The 27902-nt window shown below is 46.3% G+C and overlaps 1 pseudogene; it reads left to right on the top strand.

The window, feature by feature from the left end:
* The first annotated feature begins 208 nt into the window (after positions 1 to 208).
* Positions 209 to 27785, top strand: LOC140417968 (uncharacterized; annotated as a pseudogene).
* The last annotated feature ends 117 nt before the right edge of the window (positions 27786 to 27902 follow it).

The raw sequence follows: 27902 nt of genomic DNA, 5'->3' as shown, positions 1-27902 counted from the left end.
GTCCCTGGAGCTGTGAAGCAACAGTGCTAACCACTGTGCCTCCATGCCGCTGTGTCAGTTATGGGGAACAAGAAAATGGCAGAGGAGTTAAACAGATATTTTGCATCAGTCTCTACGGTGGAAGATACTTCGAATATCCCATTAATACTAAAGAATACGGAGGAAGCAATTAAATACCAACGTTGGAGAGGTTGTATTGGACAAACTAATGCGGATAAGGTAAGTCCCTGGATGGCTGCATCCTAGGATCCTAAAAGAAATGTCTACAGAGATAGTGGATGCATTGATTGTAATTTCCCAAAAATCCTTGGATTCTGGAGAAGTACCAGAGGATTGGAAAACTGCCAATGTGACAACCCTCCAATTCAAAATGGGAGGGAGGAAAAAAACGAGACATTATAGGACGATTAGCCTAACATTTATTGTTGAAAAAATGTTGGAATCAATTATTAGGAAGTAATAGGCAGCACATTCAGAAAATCATAATCTAATCAAGCAGTCAACATGGCTTTGTGAAAGGGAAACCGTGTCTGACTAATTTATCAGAGTGTTTCAAGGAAGTCTCAAGCAGAGTGGATAGAGGGGGACCAGTAGATGTGTTGTATTTAAACTTCCAGAAGGCCTTTGACAAGGTACCTCACAAAACGTTAAGTCATGAGATAAGAACCCATTGTGTTGGAGGTAATATATTGACATGGATAGAGAATTGGCTAATGAGCAGGAAACAGCGAGTGGGGATAAGGGGTTCTTTTTCAGGTTGGTGACCTGTAACCAGTGGGGTTCCACAGGGATCAGTGCTGGGACCGCAACTGTGTACAATTTATATTTGACTTGGAGGAAGGGAGCAAACGTACTGTGCCCAAATTTGCAGACAACACAAAAATAGGTGGAAAGGCAAGTTGCGAGGGGGATATAAACAGTTTGAAAAGAGATATTGAGAGGTTAAGCAAGTGGACAAAAAGTTGCCACATGGAGCATAATGTGGGAAAATGTGAAGTTCGTTTTGGAAGGGAGAAGAAAAGAACAGTATTATTTAAATGGAGAAAAACTGCAGAAAGCTGCAACACAAAGGGACTTGGGGGAACTTGTGCACGAAACACAGAAAGCTAGCAGACAGGTGCAACAGGTAATCAGGAAGGTGAATGGAATGTTGGCCCTGATTCCAAGGGGGTTAGAGTATAAGAGTCGGAAAGTCTTGCTGCAGATGTGGACCAGAGGGACCCGTCTCAGAATAAAGAGGTGCCAATTAAGACTGAGATGAGGAGGAATTTCTTCTGTTGCGGATTGAGAGTCTTTGGAACTGAGAGCTGTGGGGGCAGAGCCCTTCGCCCTGATTTCAAGAGGGTTGGAGTATAAGAGTCGGGAAGTCTTGCTGCAGCTGTACAAGGTGCTGGTGACACCACATCTGGAGAACTGAGAGCAGTTTTGGTCCCCTTATTTAAGGAAAGATATTTTATTGCAGGAGGTTCAGTGAAGGTTCACTAGGATGATCCCCATTATGGGGGGGATTGTCTTCGGGGCAAAGGTTAAACAGGTTGGGACTCTACTCATTGGAAATTAGAAGAATGAGAGGTGATCTCATTGAAACATCCAGGATTCTTAAGGGGTTTGACAGGGTAAATGCTGAGAGGATGTTTCCCTCATGGGAGAATCTAGGACCAGAGGGCACCGTCTCAGAATAAAGAGATGTCAATTTAAGACTGAGATGAGGAGGAATTTCTTCTGAGAGTCTTTGGAACTGAGAGAGTTGTGGGGACAGAGTCCTTGTGTATATTTAAGGCTGAGATAGATTCTTATTTTTTTGTTTTTTTTAATGTAAATTTAGAGTGCCCAATTCATTTTTTTCCAATTAAAGGGCAATTTAGCTTGGCCAATCCACCTACCCTGCACATGTTTGGGTTGTGGGGGCGAAACCCACGCAAACACAGGGAGAATGTGCAAACTCCCAACGGACAGTGACCCAGAGCCGGGATCGTACCTGGGAACTCGGCATCGTGAGGCAGTAGTGCTAACCAATGCGCCACCATGTTGCCCGGCTGAGATAGATTCTTGATCAGTCAGGGAACCGAGGATTATGGGGAAAGGGCAGGAAAGTGAACGTGAGGAATGTTGGTTTCAGCCATGATCCTCATTGAAAGGTGGAGCAGCTGGATGGGCTGAATGGCCTCCCCTATCCCTTATGGTCTTTGTATGGTCTTGTTTCCACCTACCCCTGGTAAACTTTCACCCCCTTGCTTTTCAAGAATCTATCCAGCTCTGCCTTCAAAATATTCAAAGACTCTGCTTCCACTGCCCTTTGAGAAAGAGAGTTTGATAGAAACTAACCTTTTATTATAGGTAAAAAGGGTTAAAGGAAGAATTTATATAAAGAAGTTATAATTCCAAAAATTTTAAATTATTATGTATTAACCATAACAGTAAGAAATGGATAACTGCTTGTGAAAGGATCAGATCAGCAAACTGCAAGATTTTGCAAGGCCAATCTGACAGAAAGACTGTTGGAGAGCTGGGATAAGATCCAGTTCCGTGTCCATGGTAATCACAAATCACCCCATGCAAAGATGTTTTGCTGTGAAAGCTTTTCATCAAGTGGAAAATTACAGAAATGTTTATCTCTTAATTTAACAGACAGACACTTCAGCCAAATTAAACGAATTACAGATTAGTTAAAACCATTCACAGCTGTAAAGAGGACAAAACTTTATAGATAGTAATCTTCATAAAAGTTCAGGTATCGGGATGGAAAGCCATTCTAGAATCAATTCAACCTATCCTCTGAAACCTATTCTGTCCGCTGGCTTTGCAAAACTGCTATTTATTCTATTTTAAACTGCACAGTCCTTTGTACTGTGTATCTTGATTTGAAGAAATTACTACAAGCTGTCATTGTATTTTGAATTCAACAATCTGTATTTGTGAAAGACAATCATTCTGATTAGCTTCCTGCAGGGCTAGTCAGAACATCCTAAATTCTGTACATGTGTGAAAATTGAAACTAACCATTAGATTCTACTCGCTTACAAAATAAAAGTGGCAAATTGCCTTTAACCCAAGAAGCCAGTCTTGAATCTCTGTTTTTTGGTACATGCTATGGTGTTACAAGTATATGAATAGACGCAGAGATCCGACAGAGTGCCAAAGACTCCCAACCCTCGGAGAGAAAAAAGTTCCCCTCTGCCTTAAATGGGCAAGTTATTACTTTTAAAGTGACTCCAATTTCTAGATTCTCCCACAAGAGGAAACATCCCTTCCACATCTACCCTGTCAAGGCCCCTCAGGATCTTATACGATTCAATCAGGTCACCGAAACTCCATCGGACACAAGCCCAGCCTGTCCCATCGTTCCTCATAAGACCAGCCTCCAATTCCAGGTATGAGTCCAGTAAACCTTCTCTGAACTGCTTCCAACACATTTACATCATTCCTTAAATGAGAGCAATACTGTACACAGTGCTCCAGATGTGGTCTCACCAATGTCCTGTATAACTGAAACATAACCTCCCTACTCTTGTATTCAATTCCCCTCACAATAAACAATAACATTCTATTAGCTTTCCTAATTACTTGCTGTACCTGAATACTCGCCTTTTGTGATTCATGCTCTTGGACACCCAGATCCCTCTGAATGTCAGAGCTCTGCAATCTCTCACCATTTGGATAATAAGCTTTTTTATTCTGGCCAACATGGACATTACACATTTTCCCACATTATTCTCCATTTGGCAGATCTTATTCCACTCATTTCAACATCTATCTTTTTAACCTCCTTATGTCCTCTTCACAATTTACTTTCCTGCTTATCTTTGTATATTGGAACATAGGAGCAGGAGTTGGCCATTCAGCCCATCGAGCCTGCTCCACCATTCAATACGATATGGCTGATCATCCACTTCAATGCTTTTCCCCCACACTATCCCCATATCCCTTTGTGTTATTTGTATTTAGAAATCTGTCAGTCTCTGCTTTAAACACACTCAATGACTGAGCTCCCACAGCCCTCTGGGTTAGAGAATTCCAAACATTCACAACTTGTAGATCTTTGCAGATCAAACCATTCTATCCCCGTTTCTCTGTCAGTTTATTTCCCTCAAAAGCCCAACCAATTTCCTTTTGGAAACATTCCACCATCTCTGCTTCTACCCCCCTCGTAGGAAGTGTGTTCCAGGTATTTCCCAATTTCGTCAAATGCAAACGAGTCTCAGAGAGCACAGAAAGACGCCATCCCGCTCATCATTCCCATGCTAGCTCTCTGAGTGAACATCAAATTAGTCCCATCGCCCGGCAAGTTTCTTTTCCCACAGAATCTGTCCAGTTCCCTTGTGCAAGTTACAGTTGAATTTACTTCCTGCACCTTTGTCAGGCAGTGAATCCCAACAACTCGTTCTGTTTTAAATCTAATAATTTCACGATACGCTGTGTTTGGATTTTCACAGAGGATTTGAAATGGAGAAAAAGACATGGTTGTTTCACAAAATCAAGACTCAGTCTTTATGAGTGATCTTCAGGAATGGGCAGAACGTGAAATACCCAGTTTGTAGTGCCAAAGTGCAGTCTGGCAGTGCCAAGGTGCACACGTTCCAGGGGCTGGGCCAGGGAGACCACTCTGACCTATCCCTGACCACTTGGGGGGCCTCCAATGGCCCGGGAAGCCCTCAGGTACCCTGATGCCTGGCCCATGTCTGCGTGGGCCAATACTAATCGGCGTCCATTTGACCGGCTGGGGAGTTGCTTAAATCAAGGGAGACCTTTAGATAGGGAGTCCTTCCCGATGGAGATTGGCCTTAATTGTATCCAGATCTCGCCAATGGGAATAGGCCGGTTAGATTGGAAATCGATTGGCGCTTGGTGCGGTGCCCGATTTCAGACTCTCCTTCGATCTAACTGGCACTCTTGGTTTCGCGCATTGCACATCCGTATAAAAAATGTGCAATGAGGATAAATGTACTGGCAAGAGAGATCTTCAATCTCTGATTAGCCTCAACATTTGAAGTATGAATAAGGGATTGTATAGAATCAGATAAAGGGATAGTATGAAATAGTTCTATTGTATTACTGTTTAAGATAATGAGAGAAGGTGGAGTCAGTAATTGGGGATCTAATTAAATTAATCTAGTGACCAAATTGACCAATTATCATGTTATAACAGGCCTAACTCTGATGTGAGGTAATGGTCACTTTGGGGATAAAAGTAGAGGTTCTGAAGGTCTTGCTGGCCAAGTACTGAAGATTCCCGAGGCCGAGTTCCAAGAAATTACTGTCAAACAAGGAGCCCGACTCCCGAGGTTGAATTCCACAAGAGTTACTGTCAAAGGAGCCAGAGAGGGTTACACTTCTACAGACTGATTATCCGCATGAAGTTGTAAAAGTAAATGTCTTAAAACTGATCAGTAAACCTTTTTCATTTAATAAGCTTTTTAAATTTGCCATCCAGCGAATTCTGCATTTGCCTTAATTGGTTAAAGTCTTGTCTGAACCAAAGTGAATTTATTAAATGGTAAGTTGGGGGTAGCTGAAATCAATAAAATTCCAGATAACAAGATCGGATAACATAAATCTTCAATTAAAAAATTGTATAGCACCTTTCACAACCAGAGGACATCCCAAAGTGCTTTACAGCCAATGAAGTACTTTTGAAATGTAGTCACTGTTGTAATGTATGAAATGCAGCAGCCAATTTACACACAGCAAGATCCCACACACAGCAATGTGATAATGAGCAGATGATGTGTTTTTAATGATGTCGATTGAGGGATAAATATTGACCAGGACACCGGGGATAACTCCCCTGCTCTTCTTCAAAATAGTGGCTGTGGGAACTTTTACACCCACCTGAGAGGGGCAGACAGGGCCTCAGTTTAACATCTTATTTGAAAGTAGGCTGTTCTGACAGTGAAGTACTCCCTCCGTGCTGCAACGAGGAATGTTGGAACTTTTTGTCCACAGTTCCCTGACTGGGTCTCAACCTTCTGACTCAGAGGTGAGAGAGCTGCCCACTGAGCCACGGCTGACACTGTAGACAATACAAAGTTAGTAAGGGAAAGTTACCCTTTAAACCCCAACCCTTTGCCTCCAGTAAAACTAATAATAAAACCACCAGTATAAATAACATGGATTTGACTGACAAATGTTGAAGTGTTGGTTTAGAGCCACAAGTTTCAACTTCCCATTTGAGCCTCGGGCACCTTCCTGTTTCTATTGCTCGTGTCAAAATTAAGGTGTTTACTTTGGCAGGAGGAATAGAGAAACAGTACCATACTTGAGGAGAACGTTTTTCTCTCAGATGGTGTTTAGTCTGTGGAATTCTGTAACCCAGGGAGCAGTGGGGGCTGGGTCATTGAATATATTCCCAGTTTCGATTCCCGGATTGGGTCACTGTCTGTGTGGAGTCTGCACGTTCTCCCCGTGTCTGCGTGGGTTTCCTCCGGTTTCCTCCCACGGTCCAAAGATGTGCAGGTTAGATGGATGGGCCATGCTAAATTGCCCTTAGTGTCCAAAAGTTGGGGTGGGGTTACTGGGTTACGGGAATAGGGTGGAGGTTTGGGTTTGGGTGGGGTGCTCTTTCCAAGAGCCGGTGCAGACTCGATGGGCCCAAAGGCCTCCTGCACTGCAAATTCTATGATTCTATATTCAGGGCGGAGTTGAACAGATTTTTGACAGATAGTGGAGTCGGGGGTTATGGGGGCCAGACAGAAAAGTGGAGTTGAGATCACAACCTCACAGGTGAAGGGCTGATTTAGCACAGGGTTAAATCGCTGGCTTTGAAAGCAGACCAAGGCAGGCCAGCAGCACGGTTCAATTCCCGTACCAGCCTCCCGGAACAGGCGCCGGAATGTGGCGACTAGGGGCTTTTCACAGTAACTTCACTTGAAGCCTATTTGTGACAATAATAAGCGATTTTCATTTGGGGCAGCATGATAGCATTGTGGATAGCACAATTGCTTCACAGCTCCAGGGTCCCAGGTTCGATTCCGGCTTGGGTCACTGTCTGTGCGGAGTCTGCACATCCTCCCTGTGTTTGCGTGTGTTTCCTCCAGGTGCTCCGGTTTCCTCCCACAGTCCAAAGATGTGCAGGTTAGGTAGATTGGCCACGATAAATTGCCCTTAGTGTCCAAAATTGACCTTAGTGTTGGGTTGTGTATTAGGGATAGGGTGCTCTTTCCAAGAGCCGGTGCAGACTCGATGGGCCGAATGGCCTCCTTCTGCACTGTAAATTCTATGATAATCTATGACAACTAGATCATCCATGATTTGAAGAATGGGGCATAAGGCTCGAAGGGCTGAATGCCTACTCCTGCTCCTCTGTTCCAGTCTGCAAATTTCACAGGATGTTCAATTCAAACCTGTTTCAGTTGATCTAAACCCAGAATTTATTCCAGCCCAGTTACAGTAACCTCACCTACACATCTTTGAATACTAAGCGGCAATTTAGCGTTGTCAATTCACCTAATCTGCACATCTTTGGACTGTGGGAGGAAACCGGAGCACCCGGAGGAAACCCACGCTGACACAGGGAGAACGTGCAGACTTCACACAGACAGTGACCCAAGTTGAGAATTGAACCTGGGACCCTGGAGCTGTGAAGCAGCAGTGCTACACACTATGCTACCGTTCTGCCCACAAGGGAGTTAAGGGTTATGGGAAACAGGCAGGAGGAGGGATTTCTTCACTCAAGGACGTAGTGAAGCTTTGGGAATTCTCTACCCCAGAGGATTGTGGAGCTTCAGTCATCCAAGTATTTTCAAGACTGAGATTGATAAGTTTCTAAATATTGAAGATATCAATGGATGTGGGGGACAGTGTGGGAAACTGGTGCTGAGGTAAATCAGCCAATGATCTCATGAAATGGTTGAGGAGGTTCGATGGGCCTAATGGCCGACTGCAGCTCCTATTCTGATCTCCCTATCCTGGAGAGGAAGCATGGATCTGTCAAGCAGCCTGAATCAGCACCTTCAGGATTAGATACAGCAGAGTGAGAATGGTGGGAGAGTGTGTGGGTTGGAGATTTACAGCTTTTGGGAATGAACGAGGAAAAATGTTCTATGGAAACTAGAAATGTCTGTTCTGAGTTTCTATCCTGTACTGACAGTGATTACTTTGTAAATTGTATTTCCAGGATATTAGAAGAGGATGTCTTTTCCAAAATGTTTTTACAGGATAGTAGAAGAGGAGAAATTACAGACAGAAATCTCAAAACATCATGTCTAAATCTGACAGTCACTTGATTCCTTGGGACCAGAATATCATTGACCTTTGAATTCGAAGAAATGTTTGACTGCTCTGTCGGCTTCAAAACATTTTAAACATTCGTGCGATTTGAAAATCACAGAGACAAAGACACAGAGACAGTGAGCCCCTCTCACTGGAACGAAGGAGGTTGAGGGGCGACCTGATAGAGGTATACAAAATTATGAGGGGCATAGACAGAGTGGATAGTCAGAGGCTTTTCCCCAGGGTAGAGGGGTCAATTACTAGGGGGCATAGGTTTAAGGTGAGAGGGGCAAGGTTTAGAGTAGATGTACGAGGCAAGTTTTTTACGCAGAGGGTAGTGGGTGCCTGGAACTCACTACCGGAGGAGGTAGTGGAAGCAGGGACGATAGGGACATTTAAGGGGCATCTTGACAAATATATGAATAGGATGGGAATAGAAGGATACGGACCCAGGAAGTGTAGAAGATTGTAGTTTAGTCGGGCAGTATGGTCGGCACGGGCTTGGAGGGCCGAAGGGCCTGTTCCTGTGCTGTACATTTCTTTGTTCTTTGTTCTTTGTACAACACACGATTGAGAGTGTTCCAGAGCACTGACTGTGAAAAGAGCTTTAACCAGTTACACAGCCTGAAAAACATCACACCATTCACAGCCGGGAGAGACTGTACACGTGTTCTGTATGCGGTTAAGGCTTCAACTGATTGTCCAACACTGAGAGATACAAGGAAACTCAAAGCATGGAGAAACCGTGGAAATGTGGGGACTGTGGAAAGGGATTTAGAGTCCCATCAGAGCTGGAAACTCATTGGCACAGTCACACTGGGGAGAGGCCGTTCATTTGCACTCAGTGTGGGAAGGGATTCAGTGATACATCCCACCTGTTGAGGCACCAGCGGGTTCACACTGGGGAGAAGCCGTTTACTTGCTCTCAGTGTGGGAAGGGATTCAATCATTCATCCACCCTGCAGACACATCAGCGGGTTCACACTGGGGAGAAGCCATTCACCTGCTCAAGGTGTGGGAAGAGATTCCGACATTCATCCACCCTGCAGAAACATCAGTGAATTCACACTGGGGAGAGGCCATTCATCTGCTCTCAGTGTGGGAAGGGATTCACTCAGTTAGCCCACCTGCAGGCACATCTGTGAGTTCACACTGGGGAGAGGCCGTTCACCTGCTCTCAGTGTGGGAAGGGATTCACTCACTTATTCCACCTTCGGGTACACCGGCGAGTTCACACTGGGGATAGGCCATTCTCCTGCTCTCAGTGTGGGAAGGGATTCAGTGATTCATCCACCCTGCAGACACACCAGCGAGTTCACACTGGCGAGCGGCCATTTCTATGCTCAGTGTGTGGGAAAGGATTCACTCTTTCATCCATCCTGCTGACACACCATAGAGTTCACACCAGGGAGAGACCATTCATCTGTCCTGAATGTGGGAAGGGATTCATGCATGAACGCAACCTGCGGAAACACCAGCGAGTTCACATCTTGGAGATACCATTCACCTGCTCTGAGTAGGGGAAGGGATTCACTGATCCATCCCACCTGCAGAGACACTGGCAACTTCACACTGGGTAGAAGCCATTCACCTGCTCTCCATGTGGGAAGGGTTTCCGTGATTCATGGCGCCTGCTGGGACACCAACATGTTCACAAGTGATTACAGGGGTTGGATTCTGCTGTTATTGTTTCTGTTCTGAATTACACCCAGAACAGCATTGTGTTCATTCTGTCAGTTGGTCAATGGGGAGGGTTGGAGGGTTTCTTTCTGCTGGACTGGCCAGTCTCACAACTTTGCCTCCAGTGGGCTGATGCTCTTTGTCTTGTTGAGAATACCTGGTTTCAAATTTCACAAAGATCACAGAGTGAAGGGGTGTTTGGAAGTAGAAGATATTTCATTCCCATTTCTGTTTGGGAACCCCTAAAATTATGCCGCCTTGCCATGAAGATGGGATATGGTCATTACATGGTTTATTTCTTTAACTTATTTAAGTGTTTTCGTCTGTGAGAAACAATCAGAGTATGAGGGGCAAGTTGTCTGAGGTGAACTGGGAAACTGATAGGAGACAGGGAATAGCTAATATTTATGGAATTATAACATATTTACCAGGGAGTCAATTTGCTCAGTTGGCTGGACGACTGCATCATGATTGGAATGACACCAACGGTGCGGGTTCAACTCCCATACCGGCTGAGGTCATCCATGAAAGCCCCGCCTTCTCAACATTGCCCTCGCCTGGGGTGTGGTGATCCTCAGGTTAAATCACCACCCGTCAGCTCTCCATCTCCTAAATACATACATAGATACATCGAAAATAGAAGCAGGAGGAATCCATTCGCCCTTCGAGCCTGCTCTCCCATTCATTATGATCTGGGTGATCATCAAGTTCAATACCCTGATCCTGCTTTCTCCCCATATTCCTTCAGCCCCAAGAGCTATGTCGAACTCCTTCTCGAGATGACACAATGTTTTTGCCTCAACTACTTTGTGTGGTGGTGAATTCCACAGATTCACCACTCTCTGGGTGAAGAAATGTCTCCTCACCTCATGCCTAGAAGGTTTACCCCTTATCTTCAAACTATGACCCCTAGTCCTGGTCTCTCCCACCACCAGCAACATTCTTTCTGAATCTACCCTGCCTAATCCTAATGGAACTTTATCAGTTACTATGAGATCCCCTCTCACTCTTCTAAACGACAATGAATATAATCCTAACCGATTTAGTCTCTCCTCATATGACAGTCTCGCCATCCCAGGATTTAGCCTGTAAACCTTTGCTGCACTTCCTCCATAGCAAGAGCATTCTTTCTTATATAAGGACACCTAAACTGCACACAATACTCCGAGTGTGGCCTCACCAATGGGCTATACAACTGCAGGAAAACATCTCTATTTCTATACGTATATCCTCTCACGGCCAACAAACCATTTGTCTTCTTTATTGCCTGCTGTACCTGCACACTTACTTTCAGTGACTGATGCCTAAGGGCACCAAAGTCTCGCTCTGTATCCACCTCTCTCAATTTACACCCATTCAAATAATAATGTGCCTTCCTATTTTTGCTACCAAAGTGGATAACCTACCATTTACCCAGGTTATATTGCATCTAACATACATTTGCCCACTCACCCAGCCTGTCCAAATCACGCTGAGGAATCTCTGCATCCTCCTCACAGCTCACCCTCTCACCCAAGTTTGTATCATCTGCAAATATGAAGATAATACATTTACTTCCCTCTTCCAAATCATGAATACATAATGTGAACAGTTGGGGTCTGAGCACAGATCCCTGTGGCACCCCAGTAGTTACTGCCTGCCAATCAGAAAAAGACCCATTTATTCCAACTTTTTGCTTCCTGTCTGCTAACCAGCTTTCTATCCATCGCAAGACACTACCCGCAATCCCAAATGCTTTAACTTTACACAGTAATCTGCTATGGGAGACCTTGTCGAAAGCCTTCTGAATAAACCACATCCATTGGGTCTCCCTGGTCAAATCTACTAGTTACCTCACGGCGCTGAGGTCCCAGGTTCGATCCCAACTGTGGGTCACTGTCTGTGTGGAGTTTGCACATTCTCCCCGTGTTTGCGTGGATTTCATCCCCACAACCCAAAAGATGTGCAGGGTAGGTGGATTGGACATGCGAAATTGCCCCTGAATTGGAAAAAATGAATTGGACACTCTAAATTTATTTATTTCTAAAAATCTACTAGTTACATCTCAAAGAATTCTAGTGGATTTGTCAAGCATGATTTCCCTTTCATAGATTCTTTGGTTCTTTGGCAATTTCAGTTTCTGCTGATTGACCAGAAGTCGCAGTCACATGATTGGGTAGGATGGATGGCGGTTCATCCTGAGGTAGTTCTAGCACACATGGTACTGGCACATTGATGGGTGTCACTAACAACTGATCTGTGTCGTCGCCACACTCGCTCATCTTCAGTTTGTACAATGGGGCACGGTGGCGCAGTGGTTAGCACTGCTACCTCACAGCACCAAGGACCCGGGTTCGATCCCAGTCCCGGGTCACTGTCCGTGTAGACTTTGCACTTTCTCCCTGTGTCTGCGTGGATCTCACCCCCACACCCCAAAGATGTGCAGGGTAGGTGGATTGGCCACGTTAAATTGCCCCTTAATTGGAAAATAAATAATTGGGTACTCTAAATTTATATTTTTTTAAATGTTCAGTTTGTACAGTATAGGAATCAGGGTCCGTTTCCGTGAGACTAGGGATGGGCAATAAATACTGGCCCAACCAGCCCGTATCCCATAAATGAATAAAAAAAGATTGAAGCAGAATCAGGCCATTCAACCCATCTAGTCTGCTCTGCCATTCAATCATGGCTGACATGTTTCTCATCCTTATTCTCCTGCCTTCTCCATATAACCCCTGATCCCTTTATGAATCAACAACCTATGTGTCTTAAAGACACTCAGTGAATTGGCCTCAACAGCCTTCTGCGGCAATGAGTTCCTCAGATTCACCCCCCTCTGGCTGAAGAAATTCCTCATCTCAGTATTGAGATTTTCCCTTAAGTCTGAGGCTGTGGCCTCAGGTTCTAGTTTTTCCTACTGGTGGAAATATTCTCTCCGTTCCACTCTATCTCGGCCTCTCGGTATCCTGTAAGTTTCATTAAGATCCCCCCTCATCCTTCTAAATTCCAACAAGTGAAGACCCAGAGTCCTCAACCGCTCCTCATACGATAAGCTCTTAATTCCAGGGATCATTCTTGTGAACCTCCTCTGGACTCTTTCCAAGGCCAGCACATCCTTCTTTAGACACGGGGCCCACAATACTCCAAATGGGGTCTGACCAGAGCCTTATACAGCCTCAGAAGTACCTCCCTGTTCTTGTATTCTATCCCTCACGACATGAATGCTAACATTACATTTTCCTTCCTAACTGCTGACTGAACCTGCACATTAACCTTAAGAGAATCGTGAACAAGGACTCCTATTTTAGAAAATAGTCTATGCCTCCATTCTTCCTGCCAAAGTGTATGGCGTCATACTTTTCCACATTATATTCCATCTGCCACTTCTTTGCCCACTCTCTGAGCCTGTTCAAGTCCTTCTGCAGCCCCCTGCTTCCTCAATACTAACTGTCCCTCTGCATATCTTTGTATCATCTGAAAACTTAGCAACAGTGACCTTAGTTCGTCTTCCAGATCATTAATGTATATTGTGAAAAGTTGTCCCAGAACAAACCCCTGAGGCTCACCACTGGTCATCAGCTGCCATTCTGAAAAAGACCCCTTTCCCCACTCTCTGACTTCTGCCAGTCAGCCAATCCTCTTATCAATGCCAGTATTTTACCCTTAACACCACGGGCTCTTAACTTATTTAACAGCCTCCTATACGCCATCTTGTCAAAGACCTTCTGGTAATCTAAATAGATCTCGTCCACTGGTTCTCCTTTGTTTAACTTCCTTGTTACATCCTCAAAGAACTCCAACAGATTTGTCAAACGTGACTCCCCTTGACGAAGCCGTGCTGACTCAGTCCTATTTTATCATGTACTTCTAGATACTCCGCAATCTCATCTTTAATCTTACATCTTAAAATCTTACCAATGACCGAAGTCAGAAGCCGGCCTATAATTTCCTGTCTTCTGCCTCTCTCCCTTCTTAAACAGCGGTGTTATATTAGCCAATTTCCCGTCCTTTGGGACCCTCCCTGCCTTTAGTGATTCCACCAGTAATGCCTCCACAATCTCCTCAGCTATCTCCATCTGGTCCAGGTGATTTATCCACCTTCAGACCTTTCAATTTCCCCAGAACCTTCTCCTTAGTGATGGCCACTACACTCACCTCTGCCCCCTGATTCACCTGAAGTTCTGGTATCCCACTGGTGTCTTCCACCTTGAAGACTGACACAAAGTAGCTATTCAGTTCCTCTGCCATTTCTTTGTTTCCTGTTACTACTTCTCCAGCTTCATTTTCCAGTGATCCAATGTTTATTCTTGCCTCTCCCCTTTTATGTATTGTAAAAAGCTCTTGCTATCTTCTTTTATATTACTCGCTATTTCATCTCACCCCCCCCCCCCCTATTGGTTTTTTAGTTGTCCTCTACTCGCTTTTAAAAGCGTCCCAATCCTCTGGCTTCCCACTAATTCTCGCCACCTTGTATGCTTTTGTTTTGCTTTCATACTATCCCTGACTTTCTTTGTCAGCCATGGATGCCTTGTCCTCCCCTTAGCATGTTTCCTCCTCCTTGGGTTGAATTTCAGTTGTGCCTCCCAAATAACCCCTCAAAATTCCTGCCATTGCTGTTCCACTGTCTTCCCTGCGAGGCTCCCCTTCCAATCAACTCTGGCCAGCTCCTCCCTCATGTCTTTGTAGTTACCTTTATTCAATTGTAATACCATTACACCTGATTCCAGCTTCTTCCTCTCAAACTGCAGGGCAAATTCTATCATATTGTGGTCACTGCCCCCTAAGGGTTCCTTCACCTTAAGTTCCCTAATCAGGTCTGCCTCATTACACATCACCAAATCCAGAATTGCTTTTTCCCAAATGGGCTCTACCACAAGCTGTTCCAAAAGTTCCCTTTCTTGGGATCTGCTAACAACCTGATTTTCCCAGTCCACCTGCATATCGAAGCCCCCCATGATTATTGTAATATTGCCAATACAGTTGCAGGAACCCACTTCTCGCTGGTAGTACAGCTGCGCACCAATACTTGCTCTCCTTGTCCAAGCAAGCGCCTTTTGGGATTCCCTTCTCTTCAGGTTTGTGACTGCTGATTGCGTTCCACTGTCTCAGACGTCTCCGGGGGAATGTTTTTTTTTTAAATTTGTTTTTATTAAAGCTTTTTTCAAACAGAATTTTTACATAACCAATAACAGAAAAATAAACGAAAAATATTTAACAAACCTAGGTGGCTGTTATCATTATACAAAAAGAGAATATACATTAAATAGACAGTTCCCCCACCTGAGCCCCCACCCCCGATTGCTGCTGCTGCTGAAATTTTACTGCTCCCCTAGAAAGTCAAGGAAAGGTTGCCACCGCCGGGAGAACCCCAGCAAGGACCCTCTCAAGGCGAACTTTATTCGCTCCAGGCTGCGGAACCCAGCCATGTCACTAACCCAGGTCTCCACACTCGGGGGTTTCGAGTCTCTCCACATGAACAAGATCCGTCTCCGGGCTACCAGGGAGGCAAAGGCCAAAACCTTGGCCTCTTTCGCTTCCTGCACTCCCGGATCTTCTGACACCCCAAAGATCGCTATTGTTGGACTCGGCTTCACCCGCGTGTCCAAAGTCCTGGACATAGCCCTCGCAAAGCCCTGCCAGAATTCTTTTAAGCGCCGGGCATGCCCAGAACATATGGACATGGTTCGCTGGATTCCCTGAACATCTCGCACAACTGTCCTCCACCCCAAAGAACTTGCTCATTCTCGCCATCATCATATGAGCCCGGTGTCCCACCTTAAACTGAATTAAGCTGATCCTGGCACATGATGAGGAGGAATTTACCCTGCCCAGGGCATCAGCCCACAGGCCCTCATCTAGCTCCTCACCTAGCTCCTCCTCCCACTTGCCCTTCAGTTCCTCCACTGATGCTTCCTCCATCTCCTGCAGCTCTTGGTAGATGTCCGACACCTTTCCCTCTCCTATCCAGATGCCAGACACCACCCTGTCCTGTATCCTTCGAGGGGGTAACAACGGAAATGTCCCCACCTGTTTTTTGAGAAAGTCACGGATTTGGCGGTATCTGAAGGCATTTCCCAGGAGTAGGGTGAATTTCTCCTCCAGCGCCTTCAAGCTCGGTAAAGTCCCATCTATAAACAGGTCTCCCATCCTTCTAATGCCTGCCCTATACCAGCCTTGAAACCCCCCGTCTATCTTGCCCGGAGCAATTCTATGGTTGTTCCGTATCGGGGTCCAAACTGAGGACCCTCCTTCCCGAGCCTTCTCCACTGACCCCAGACCCGCAGTGCCGCCGTCACCACCGGGCTTGTGGTGTATTGTGCCGGTGAGAGCAGCAGCGGTGCCGTTACTAGTGCCCCTAGGCTGGTGCCTTTGCATGATGCCGCCTCTAGCCGCCCCCACGCCACCCCCTACTCCATTACCCATTTCCTAATCATGGCCACATTAGCACCCCAATAGTAGCTACAGAAGTTCAGACACACCAACACCCCCCCCCACCCCCGCCCGCCCAGTCTTTTAACACGCGGGGTCTTGTTTGCCCACACAAATTCCGTGATAATCCTGTTCACCCACTTGAAGAAGGGTTTGGGGATGAAGATGGGAAGGCACTGGAAAACAAACAGGAATCTGGGGAGGACCGTCATCCTCACGGTCTGCATCCTTCACGCCAGGGAAAGCGGGAGCATGTCCCACCTTGTAAAGTCTCCCTCCATCTGCTCTACAAGCCGAGATAGATTGAGCCTGTGCAAGGCATCCCAGTTCCTAGCCACCTGTATACCTAGGTAAAGAAAGCTTCCCTCCGCCATCTCGAGCGGGAGTTCCCCCAGTATCTCCTCCTGACCCCTAGCGTGGATTACAAACAGCTCACTTTTCCTCACATTCAACTTGTATCCCGAGAAGCTCCCAAAGTCCCTTCGGATCCGCATGATCTCCCCCGTCCCCTCTGGCGGGTCCGAAATATACAACCTACCTAACACTTCCCACAGGTACTCCCATTCCACCCTGTCAAAGGCTTTCTCTGCGTCCATTGCAGCCACTACTTCTGCGTCCCCTCCTTCTGAGGGCATCATAATAATATTCAGGAGCCTCCTCACATTTGTGTTCAATTGCCTGCCATTGACGAAACCCGCCTGGTCCTCCTCAATCACTCCCGGACGCAGTCCTCTATTCTGGTAGCCAAAGTTTTTGCTCGCAGTTTGGCATCCACATTCAGGAGGGATGTCAGCCTGAAGGACCCACATTGAAGCGGATCCTTCCCCCTCTTCAAAATATGCGAGATCAGTGCCTGTGACATCGTCGGGGGGAGGGTTCCTCTCTCCTTTGCCTCGTTAAAGGTTCTTAGCAGGAGTGGGCTCAGTAGCTCCGAGAATTTCTTATAAAATTCTACAGGGATGCCGTCCGGACCCGGGGCCTTGCCCGACTGCATACTTGCTAAGCCCTTAACCATCTCCTCCAACTCAATCGGGCCCCCAGTCCCTCCACCCGCTCCTCGTCCACCCTTGGGAACCTCAATCGATCCATAAATTGCTTCATCCCTTCCCCTCCCCTCGGGGGTTCTGACTCGTACAGTTTACAGTAAAACTCCTTAAAGACTTCATTGACCTTCTCTGGGCCCAAGAACGTATTACCTTCCTTATCCCTCACTCCCCCGATCTCCCTGGCCCCATCTCTCCTGCGAAGTTGGTGCGCCAGCATCCTACTTGCTTTCTCCCCATACTCATAAACTGCCCCTTTCACTTTCCTCAACTGTGCCTCCACCTTCCCAGTGGTCAGCAAATCAAACTCCACCTATAATCTCCGGCGCTCCTTTCGCAACCCTCCCTCGGGGGCCTCCGCATACTTCCTGTCTACCCAAGGTATCTCTCCCACCAGCCTCTCCCTCTCCGCTGTGGGATCTTTAACATCCACCTGATAGGGCCAGACAGGGCCTCCGTTTAGAATCTTATTTGAATCTTATTATTAGGGTCTGGTTTAGCACTGGGCTAAAACGCTGGCTTTGAAAGCAGACCAAGGCAGGCCAGCAGCACGGTTCAATTCCCGTACCAGCCTCCCCGAACAGGCGCCGGATATGTGGCAACTAGGGGCTTTTCACAGTAACCTCATTTGAAGCCTACTTGTGACAATAAGTGATTTTCATTTCATTTTATTTATTTGAAAGAAGGCTGTTCTGACAGTGCAGCACTCCCTCAGTGCTGCGAGGAGAAATGTTGGATGTGATTTTTGTCCTCAGGTCCCTGGATTGGGACTTGAACCAACAACTTTCTGACTCTGAGGTGAGAGAGCTGCCCACTGAGCCACGGCTGACATTATAGGCAATACAAAGTTAGAAAGTGAAAGTTACCTTTTAAAACCCCCCATCCTTTGCTTCCAGTGCCTAAATGTAATAATAAAACCCCCAGTATAAATAACATGGATTTGACTGACAAATGTTGAGGTGTTGGTATCAAGTCACAAGATTTGACTTCCCATTTGAGCCTTGGGCACCTTTCTGTCTCTATTGCTCATGTCAATGACGGGCAGCGACGGAGCTGAGAGCTGAATTTAACTGAGAATAACGCTCCAGTTGGCAAACTTCCATGAATGTCACACACTTTATGTAAAGGGCTAAATCCAGATTTTAGACAGATTTTTAATTGGTAATAGGTTCAAGGGTAATGGGGAACTGACAGTACGGTGTAATTAAAGCCAGGATGAGCACAGCCATGATAGAATGGTAGAGCAGACTCGATGGGCCAAATGGCCTAATTCTGCTCCTATATCTCATGACCTTCTGAAAAGGGAAGACATTGATTTGCTCCCAGATGTTGCCCAAAGGAGGAAGTTTTAGTCTGAAACTCATTGTCCAACCTCCACATTGTGACATCACAAAGGAGCTTGGCCTCTAAATCAGCCAATAGGAATAAATCGGTTCCGCAGTGACGTCACTGCATTTGAGCGCACCGCCCGGCGCGAGGACACGGGAGCCCCGCCCTCACCCTTTGTACTCCCTCCCCCAGCACATCGTCAAGACGGTTTCCAGGCAACCGGCTGACAGCTGAGGCCAGAGCGAGAAGCCCATCCCACCAACTCAAGACTGCGCATGTCTCAGGGAGAGGGGAATCTGCGCATGTCTCAGGGAGAGGGCAATCTGCGCATGTACAGGGTGAGTTCACTATCTCTGACTTTCCCGCTGACTTGTGCCCAATGGAAGATTGGAGGACCGGAAGGACTCTGTTTCTCCGCCAATCAGAGCTCCCCCATTGTCTCAATGCGGAAGCTGGACATGGAGGTTTCTGTCGAGCAAAGCTGTTGTTCCTCCAACCCTGAATGAGCTTGAGCTGCACACAGACTCCTGTCTCCAACATCTGTGAGTAAAACACTTTCTTTTCTCCCCCTTTCCATTTCTTTTCTCATTCTCACCTTCAATTGGTCACTTGCAGCAACTGAAGGGAAAGGAAGTGAATCCAGGGAGGGTGTAGACTCGGCAAAGCTTGGCCCAGGTCTCTCTCTCAAAGACATTGACATCCTTTCCTCCCTCAGCTTGACACATTTATTTGTCTGGCTTAAAGGACGATCTCTTTGTTAATGTTCACAATTAAAGGGCTGGTTTCCCCAAGAGATGACGGACATTTAAGGGGACAGTAAACAGGGCAAATCCAACTCAGCCAATTACTTCTCTGCAGGTCCACTGTCCATCATCAGCAAAGTGATGGAAGGAGTCATCAAAGTTGCTGTTAAGCGGCACTTATTCTGCAATAACCTGGTTCTGGACGCTCAGTTTGGGTTTCACCAGGGTCACTCAGCTCCTGACCTCTTTACAGCCTTAGTTGAAACTTGGACAAAAGCGTTGAATGCCAGAAGTGAGGTGAGAGTAACTGCCCTCGACATCAAGGCAGCATTTGACCGAGTATGGCATCAAGGAGCCCTCGCTAAACTTGAGCCAATGGGAATCGGGGGATAACTCTCCACTAGTTGGAGTCATACCTGGCACAAAGGAAGATGGTTGTGGTGATTGGAGGTCAATCATCTCATCTCCAGGACATCACTGCAGGAGTTCCTCAGGACAGTTTCCTCAGCCCAGCCATCTTCAGCTGCTTCATCAATGATCTTCCTTCCATCATAAGGTGAGAAGTGGTGATGTTTGTGGATGACTGCACAATGTTCAGCACCATTCTCAACTCCTCAGATAATGAAGCAGTCCATGTCCAAGTTCAGTAAGACCTGGACAATAATCAGGCTTGGCCTAATAAGTGGCAAGTTACATTCTTGCTACACAAGTGCCAGGAAATGACCATCTCCTGCAAGAGAGGATCTAACCACCACCCCTTGACATTCAGTGGCATTTCCATCGCTGAATCCCCCACAACCAACATCCTGGGAGTTACCATTGATCAGAAACTGAACTGGACTCGCCATATTAATACTGTAGCTCCCAGGGCAGGTCAAAGGCTGGGAATCCTACGGCGAGTAACACACCATCTGATGCCCCAAAGCTTGTCCACCAGACATCTACAAGCACAAGTCAGGAGTGTAATGGAATACGCTCCAGTTTTCTGGATGAGTGCAGCTCCACCAACACTCAAGATGCTTGACACTATCCAGGACAAAGCAGCCTGATTGATTGCATCGCCTTCCACAAACATTCAAACCTTTCACCACTGACAAACCATAGCAGCTGTGTATACCATCTACAAGATACACTGCAGTAACTCATAAAGGTTCCTCAGACAGCACCTTCCAAACCCACAACCACTACCATCTAGAAGGACAAGAGCAGCAGATACCTGTGAACCCCACCACCTGGAGGTTCGCTTCCAAGTTACACACCACCCTGACTTGGAAATATACTGTCCCTGGGGCAACATCCTGGAATTCCCTCCCTAACAGCACTGGGGATGTAGGGCAGCATGGTGGAGCAGTGGTTAGCGCTGCTGCCTCACAGCGCCGAGGTCCCAGATTCAATCCCAGCTCTGGATCACTGTCCATGTGTAGTTAGCGCACTCTCCCCGTGTTTGCGTGGGTTTCGCCCCCACAACCCAAAGATGTGCAGGGTAGGTGGATTGGCCACGCTAAATTGCCCATTAATTGGAAAAAAATGAATTGGGTACTTTAAATTTATAAAAAACAAATTTAAAAAAAACAGCACAGGGGATATACCTACACCTTAATGACTGCAGCAGTTCAAGAAGGCAACTCACCACTACTTGAAATGAAAATTGCTTATTGTCACAAGTAGGCTTCAAATGAAGTTACTGTGAAAAGCCCCTAGTTGCCACATATCCGCCGCCTGTTCGGGGAGGCTGGTACGGGAATTGAACCGTACTGCTGGCCTGCCTTGGTCTGCTTTCAAAGCCAGCGATTTAGCCCTGTGCTAAACCAGCCCCTTCGGAAGGGCAACTGGGGATGGGCAATAAATGCTGGCCTAAGCAGCATTGTCCACATCCTGTAAATTAATTTTAAAAAATTTAATATCGGACGGAGATATGTCACGTGTTATGTGGTGTGATGGTTCTATTATTATGATATTCTCTGATATTATTGATGGTTCTGTAATAAAATACATGTATTATTATTTCTAGTTTTGTAATATAGTACTGGACCTACATTATATATTTACAGTCATACAGTCATTGCAGCACTGACAGAATCCATTTGGTAACTCGAGTCAATGCTGACTCTCTGTACAGCAATCCAGTCAGTCCCGTTCCCCCTCGATAGCCCTGTTCCCCTGTAAGTTTATTTTCTTCAAGTAACCATCCTATTTTATTTTAAATTATTGATCATCTGGACTTCCACAACCCTTGTGGGCAGTGAGTTCCCTGTCATGACCACTCCATGACTAAATAAAATTCTTCCTCAGAATTTCCCTATCTCTAATCAGTTAATGTACTTATATGGAGATTCTCTACGGTTGTACAGGTTTTAGTGAGTTTAGATTTGTTGATCAGCACCTTCAGGAAAATTGGGAGGGAAAGTAAGTGAATACAGTCTGGATATTACACACATTTTTCATCCAGTAATATAGACATATATCTGTCTGGCAACCTGCATGAAGATTTTCAGATCTCTGTGTCCAGGACAGGAAGCAGTGAGCTTGGATCTGTCAATCAGCCTGAATCAGCACCTTCAGGAGAATTGGGAGGGTGAATATTAGATACAGCAGAGTGAGAATGGAGGGAGAGTGTGTGGGATTGAGATTTAGAGCATTTCAGGGAAAGAGAGAGGAAAGAATGTTCAATAGAAACTAGAATTGTCAGTTCTGAGTTTCTATCCTGGACTGACAATGATTACTATTGTAAAATCTGATTGCAGGAAGTTCGAACGAGAGGAGTTTGACGCCGAGATCTCAAACTAAATATCACGTCAAGAACTGACTGAGTCACTCAATTCTTGGGAACCGGAGATCATTGGCCTTTGAATCTAGAAGGAGAAATGTTTGTCTATTCTGTCTACTTCAAGAGATTTTAAACATCAGTGTGTCTGGAAAAGCACTGAGACACACACACACACCCGTGTGAGACTGTTACAGAGCACTGACTGTGGAAAGAGCTTTAACCAGTGACACAGCCTGACAAAATACTACACCATTCACAGCAGGGAGAGACTGTACAGTTGTTCTGTGTGTGGACGAGGCTTCAACTGATCGTCCAACGCGGTGAGACGCAAGATCCCCCGGACCATGGAGAAACCATGGAAATGTGAGGATTGTGGGAAGGGATTCAAAGCTCCGTACGGGCTGGAAAGGCATCAACTTAGTCACACTGTAGAGAGGCCGTTCACCTGTTCTGTGTGTGGGATGGGATTCACAGCCCCGTGCGAGCTGGCAAGGCATCAACGTAGTCACACTGGAGAGAGGCCTTTCACCTGCTCTCAGTGTGAAAAAGGATTCACTGATGTTGGCAACCTGCGGAGACACGAACGAGTTCACACTGGAGAGAGGCCGTTCACCTGCTCTGACTGTGGGAAGGGATTCACTCAGTTATCCAGCCTGCAGAGCCACCAGCGAGTTCACACTGGAGAGAGGCCGTTCACCTGCTCTGACTGTGGGAAGGGATTCACTCAGTTATCCAACCTGCAGAGCCACCAGAGAGTTCACACTGGAGAGAGGCCATTCACCTGCTCTCAGTGTGAAAAGAGATTCACAGACATTGGCAGCCTGCGGAAACACGAACGAGTTCACACTGGAGAGAGGCCTTTCACCTGCTCTCAGTGTGAAAAGGGATTCAGTGACATTGGCAACCTGCGGAAACACGAACGAGTTCACACTGGGGAGAGGCCTTTCACCTGCTCTCAGTGTGAAAAGGGATTCACTGACATTGGCAACCTGCGGAGACACGAACGAGTTCACACTGGAGAGAGGCCTTTCACCTGCTCTCAGTGTGAACAGGGATTCACTGACATTGGCAACCTGCAGAGACACCAGCGAGTTCACACCGGGGAGAGGCCATTCATCTGCACTGTGTGTGATAAGCGATTCAGTCAGTTGCACCACCTGCAGAGACACCAGCGACTTCACACCGGGGAGAAGCCGTTCATCTGCACTGTGTGTGATAAGGGATTTGCTCAATTATCAAACCTGCTGAAACACAATGTCACTCACACCAAGAGCAGGCCCTTTAAATGCTCTGACTGCAGGAGGGGTTTCAAAAGCTCACAGCTACTGATGTCCCACCAGCGCGTTCACTCTGAGGAGAGACCGTTCAGCTGCTCTCACTGCACAAAGAGGTTTAGATCCTCATCCAACCTGACGAAACACGAGCGAGGTCACACCGGGGAGAGCCCGTTCACCTCTCCGACTGGGAAAAGCTTCACTCGGTCATCACTTGCTGAGCCACAATGTCACTCACAGCAACGAGAGACCCTTTAAATGCTTCGATTGTGGGAGTGGGTTTAAAAGCTCACAGCTACTGATATCCCACCAGCGCATTCACACTGAGGAGAGACCGTTCAGCTGCTCTCACTGCACAAAGAGATTTCAAACATCATCCACATTGCGGAGACACCAGCGAGTTCACACTTGATTCACCTGACAGGGGCTGTTTAGCACAGGGCTAAATCGCTGGCTTTGAAAGCAGACCAAGGCAGGCCAGCAGCACGGTTCAATTCCCGTAACAGCCTCCCCGAACAGGCGCCGGAATGTGGCGACTGGGGGCTTTTCACAGTAACTTCATTTGAAGCCTACTTGTGACAATAAGCGATTTTCATTTCATTTCATTTCACCTGCTCTGATTGTGGGAGGAGATTCCGTGATTCATCTGCCCTGTTGAAACACCAGCGAGTCCACACTGGAAAGAAGCCATTCATCTGCTGTAACTGTGGGAAGGGATTCACTCAGTCATCCAACATGCTGAGACTCCAAAGGGTTCACAAGTGATGACAGGTTGGATTCTGCCGTTATTCCTGCTGTTAATCACATCCAGGACTGAACCTGGAGTGGGTGGAGGGATTTTTCTTCTTACCTACTCCTCCTGGTGCTCGGACATGGCGACCCTGGTGAACTACTGCACCCCGGAGCTGGAATACCTGACTGTGAAGTGCCGTCCATACTACATTCCACGGAGTTCACTTCTGCCATCATCACAGCGGTCTACATTCCACCCCAGGCGGAAGTGAAGAAGGCGCTTGATGAATTGTAACCGCTATAAATAACAATGAAACAGAATACCCGGAGGCCTTGTTCATCGTGGCCGGAACTTCAACCAGGCCAACCTCGAGTGTACTGCCAAAATTCCACCAACACATCTCCTGTCCCAACAGGGACCCCAACATCCTTGACCACTGCTACACAAACATCAAGGGCGGCTGATGATCCATCCCCTGACCGCACTTCGGAAAATCGGACCACAAGATGGTGCTCCTTCTCCCGGCATACAAGCAGAAACTTAAGCGAGAGAATCCGGTTCAGAAGGTTGTGCAAATGCTGGTCTGAGGCAACAGAAGAGCACCGACGCAACTTGCTTGGAGTCAGTGACTGGTCCATATTCAAGAACACAGCAGCTAACCTAAACGGGTATGCCAGCACCATCACAGACTTCATCAGTAAGTGTGTAGAAGATTGTGTGTCAAAGAAGGTAGTACGTACGTTACCCAACCAGAAACCATGGTTTAATCGGCAGATTCACTCCCTGCTGAAGGCCAGGTGTGAGGAGTTCAAGAGAGGTGATCCTGACCTATACAAAAAAATCTAGCTACGACCTTCGCAAAGCCAACAGGGATGCCAAGAGACAATACCCGACTAAGCTAGAATCATGGACTCTCATCGATTGTGGCAAGGCTTAAACAACATAATGGGCTAAAAAATCAAAGCCGAGGTGAATCTTTGGTAACAGCGCACCCCTTCCCGATGAACTCAATTTATTCTATGCTTATTTCGAGCAGGAAACCAACAAACCGTTGTCATCTGCCCCAGCAGCCTTCGACACACCCATACCTATCATCACAGCGTCCAAAGTCAGATTGGCCTTCTTGAAAGTGAACCCTCGAAAGCGCTAGGTCCTGACGGGATCCCTGGTCGTGCACTCAGATCCTGCGCGGACCAACTGGCGGGTGTGTTCGCGGACATCCTCAACCTCTCCCTACTCCGTTCTGAGGTTCCCACCTCCTTCAAGAAGACCACCATCATACCAGGGCCAAAGAAGAACCAGGCAACGTGCCTCAATGAATACCGTCCGGTGGCCTTGACATCGATCATGATGAAATGCTTAGATACTCCACAGCTGGAGTAATGTGTGCAGTTTTACTCCCCTTACCTGAGGAAATGTATTGCCACAGAGGAACAGCAACAAAGTTTCACCAGACTTGTTCTGGGTTTGGCAGGACTGTCCTATGAAGAGAGATTAGGGAAACTAGGCCTCTTTTCTCTGGAGTTTCAAGGAATGACAGTGGATTTCATTGAAACTTACAAAATCCATAAAGGAATAGACAGGGTGGGTGCAAGTGAGATGTTTCCCCTGGTTGGGGAGTCTAGAACCAGGGGACACAATTTCAAAATAAGGGGGAAGCCACTTAGGACGGGTCCCGGAGGAGACATTTCTTTACTCAGAGGGTTGTAAATCTTTGGAATTCTCTACCCCAGAGGGCTGTGGAAGCTCAGTCACTGAGTGTATTTAAAGCAGAGATGGACAGATTTCTTTATTTTTTGTTCAATAAATTTAAGAGTACCCAATTATTCTTTTCCAATTAAGGGGCAGTGCAGCAAGGCCAATTCACCTACCCTGCACATCGTTTTAGGTTGTGGGTCTGAGACCCAAAGGACACAAGGAGAATGTGCAAACTCCACACGAACAGTGACCTGGGGCCAGGATCAAACCCAGGTTCTTAGTGCCGTGAGGCAGCAGTGCTAACCACTGTGCCACCCAACTGACATATTTCTAAATCCCTAGAACACAAAGGGATATGGGGATAGTGTGGGGAAAAAGACAATGAAGTGGATGATCAGCCATGATCGTATTGAATGGTGGAGCAGGCTCGATGGGCTGAATGGCCAACTCCTGCAACGATGATATAAAGATAGGTGGGAAAGTAAATTATGAAGAGGACATAAGGAGGTTACAAAGTGATATAGATCAATTAAGTAAGTGGGATAAGGTCTGCCAAATGGAGAATCTTGTGGGAAAATGTGAAATTGCCCATGTTGGCCAGAAGAATAAAAAAGCTTATTATCTAAATGGTGAGAGATTGCAGAGTTCTGAGATTCAGAGGGATCTGGGTGTCCAAGAGCATGAATCACAAAAGGCGAGTATACAGGTACAGCAAGTAATTAGGAAAGCTAATAGAATATTATTGTTTATTGTGAGGGGAATTGAATACAAAAGTAGGGAGGTTATGCTTCAGTTATACAGGACATTGGTGAGACCACATCTGGAGCACGTGTACAGTATTGCTCTGATTTAAGGAATGATGTCAATGTATTGGAAGCAGTTCAGAGAAGGTTTACTGGACTCATACCTGGAATTGGAGGCTGGTCTTATGAGGAATGATTGGCCAGGCTGGGCTTGTGTCCGATGAAGTTTAGGTGACTTGATTGAACCGTATAAGATGCTGAGGGGCCTTGTCAGGGTGGATGTGGAAAGGATGTTTCCTCTTGTGGGAGAATCTAGAAATTGGAGTCACTTTAAAAGTAATAACTTGCCCATTTAAGGCAGAGGAGAACTTTTTTCTCTCAGAGGGTCGTGAGTCTTTGGAACTCTCTTCCTCAAAGGGCAGTGGAAGCAGAGTCTTTGAATATTTTTAATGCGGAGCTGGATAGATTCAGGTTAAACAAGGTTATCGGGGGGTGGGCGGGAATGTGGAGTTGAGGTTACAATCAGATCAGCCGGGAACGTATTGAATGGTGGAGCAGGCTTGAGGGGCCGAGTGGCCTGCTCCTGCTCCTAATTCGTCTGTTATCACAACCTTTATAATAAATTATAGCATTTTCTCTCCTACTGATGCAAGGCTAATGGGGCTGTGGTTCCCCGTTTTCTCTCTCCCTCCTTAAATAGTGGGGTTACATTTACCACCTTCCAATCTGCAGGAACCATTCCAGAATCTATAGAATTTTGAAAGATGATCACCAATGTATCCACTATCTCTACAGCCGCCTCTTTCAACACTCTGGGATGGAGAGCATCAGCTTTTGGGGATTTATTAACTTTTAACCACATTAATTTCTCGAGTACTACTTTTTCACTAATACTAATCTCCTTCAGTTCCTCGTGCTCACTAGTCCGTTGGTTCTCTCGCGTCTTTGGGACAATTTCATGTCCTCCATGAAGACAGACACACATTGTTTAGTTTCTCTGCCATTTCATTGTACCCCATTGTAAACTCTCCTATCTCTGCCTGGAATGGACCCACATTGGTCCTTGCTAATCTTTTCCTTTTCACATTCCTATAGGAGCTTTTCCTGTCGTTTTTTTATGTTTCTAGCCAGTTTGCTCTCATATTCAATTTTCTCTTGATGAGTTCCTTGATCCTCCTTTGCTGAATTCTAAGACAAGTTTCCAATCCTCAGGGTTACACTTATTTTGGCAACTTTATGAGTGAAAAGATCTCTTATTTTATCTTCAAATAACAGC

This window comes from Scyliorhinus torazame, chromosome 5 (assembly GCF_047496885.1).
Source record: "Scyliorhinus torazame isolate Kashiwa2021f chromosome 5, sScyTor2.1, whole genome shotgun sequence".
Lineage (NCBI taxonomy): Eukaryota > Metazoa > Chordata > Chondrichthyes > Carcharhiniformes > Scyliorhinidae > Scyliorhinus > Scyliorhinus torazame.
The sequence above is the reverse complement of the archived record's forward strand: the minus strand, read 5'-3'. Positions and strand labels throughout refer to the sequence as shown.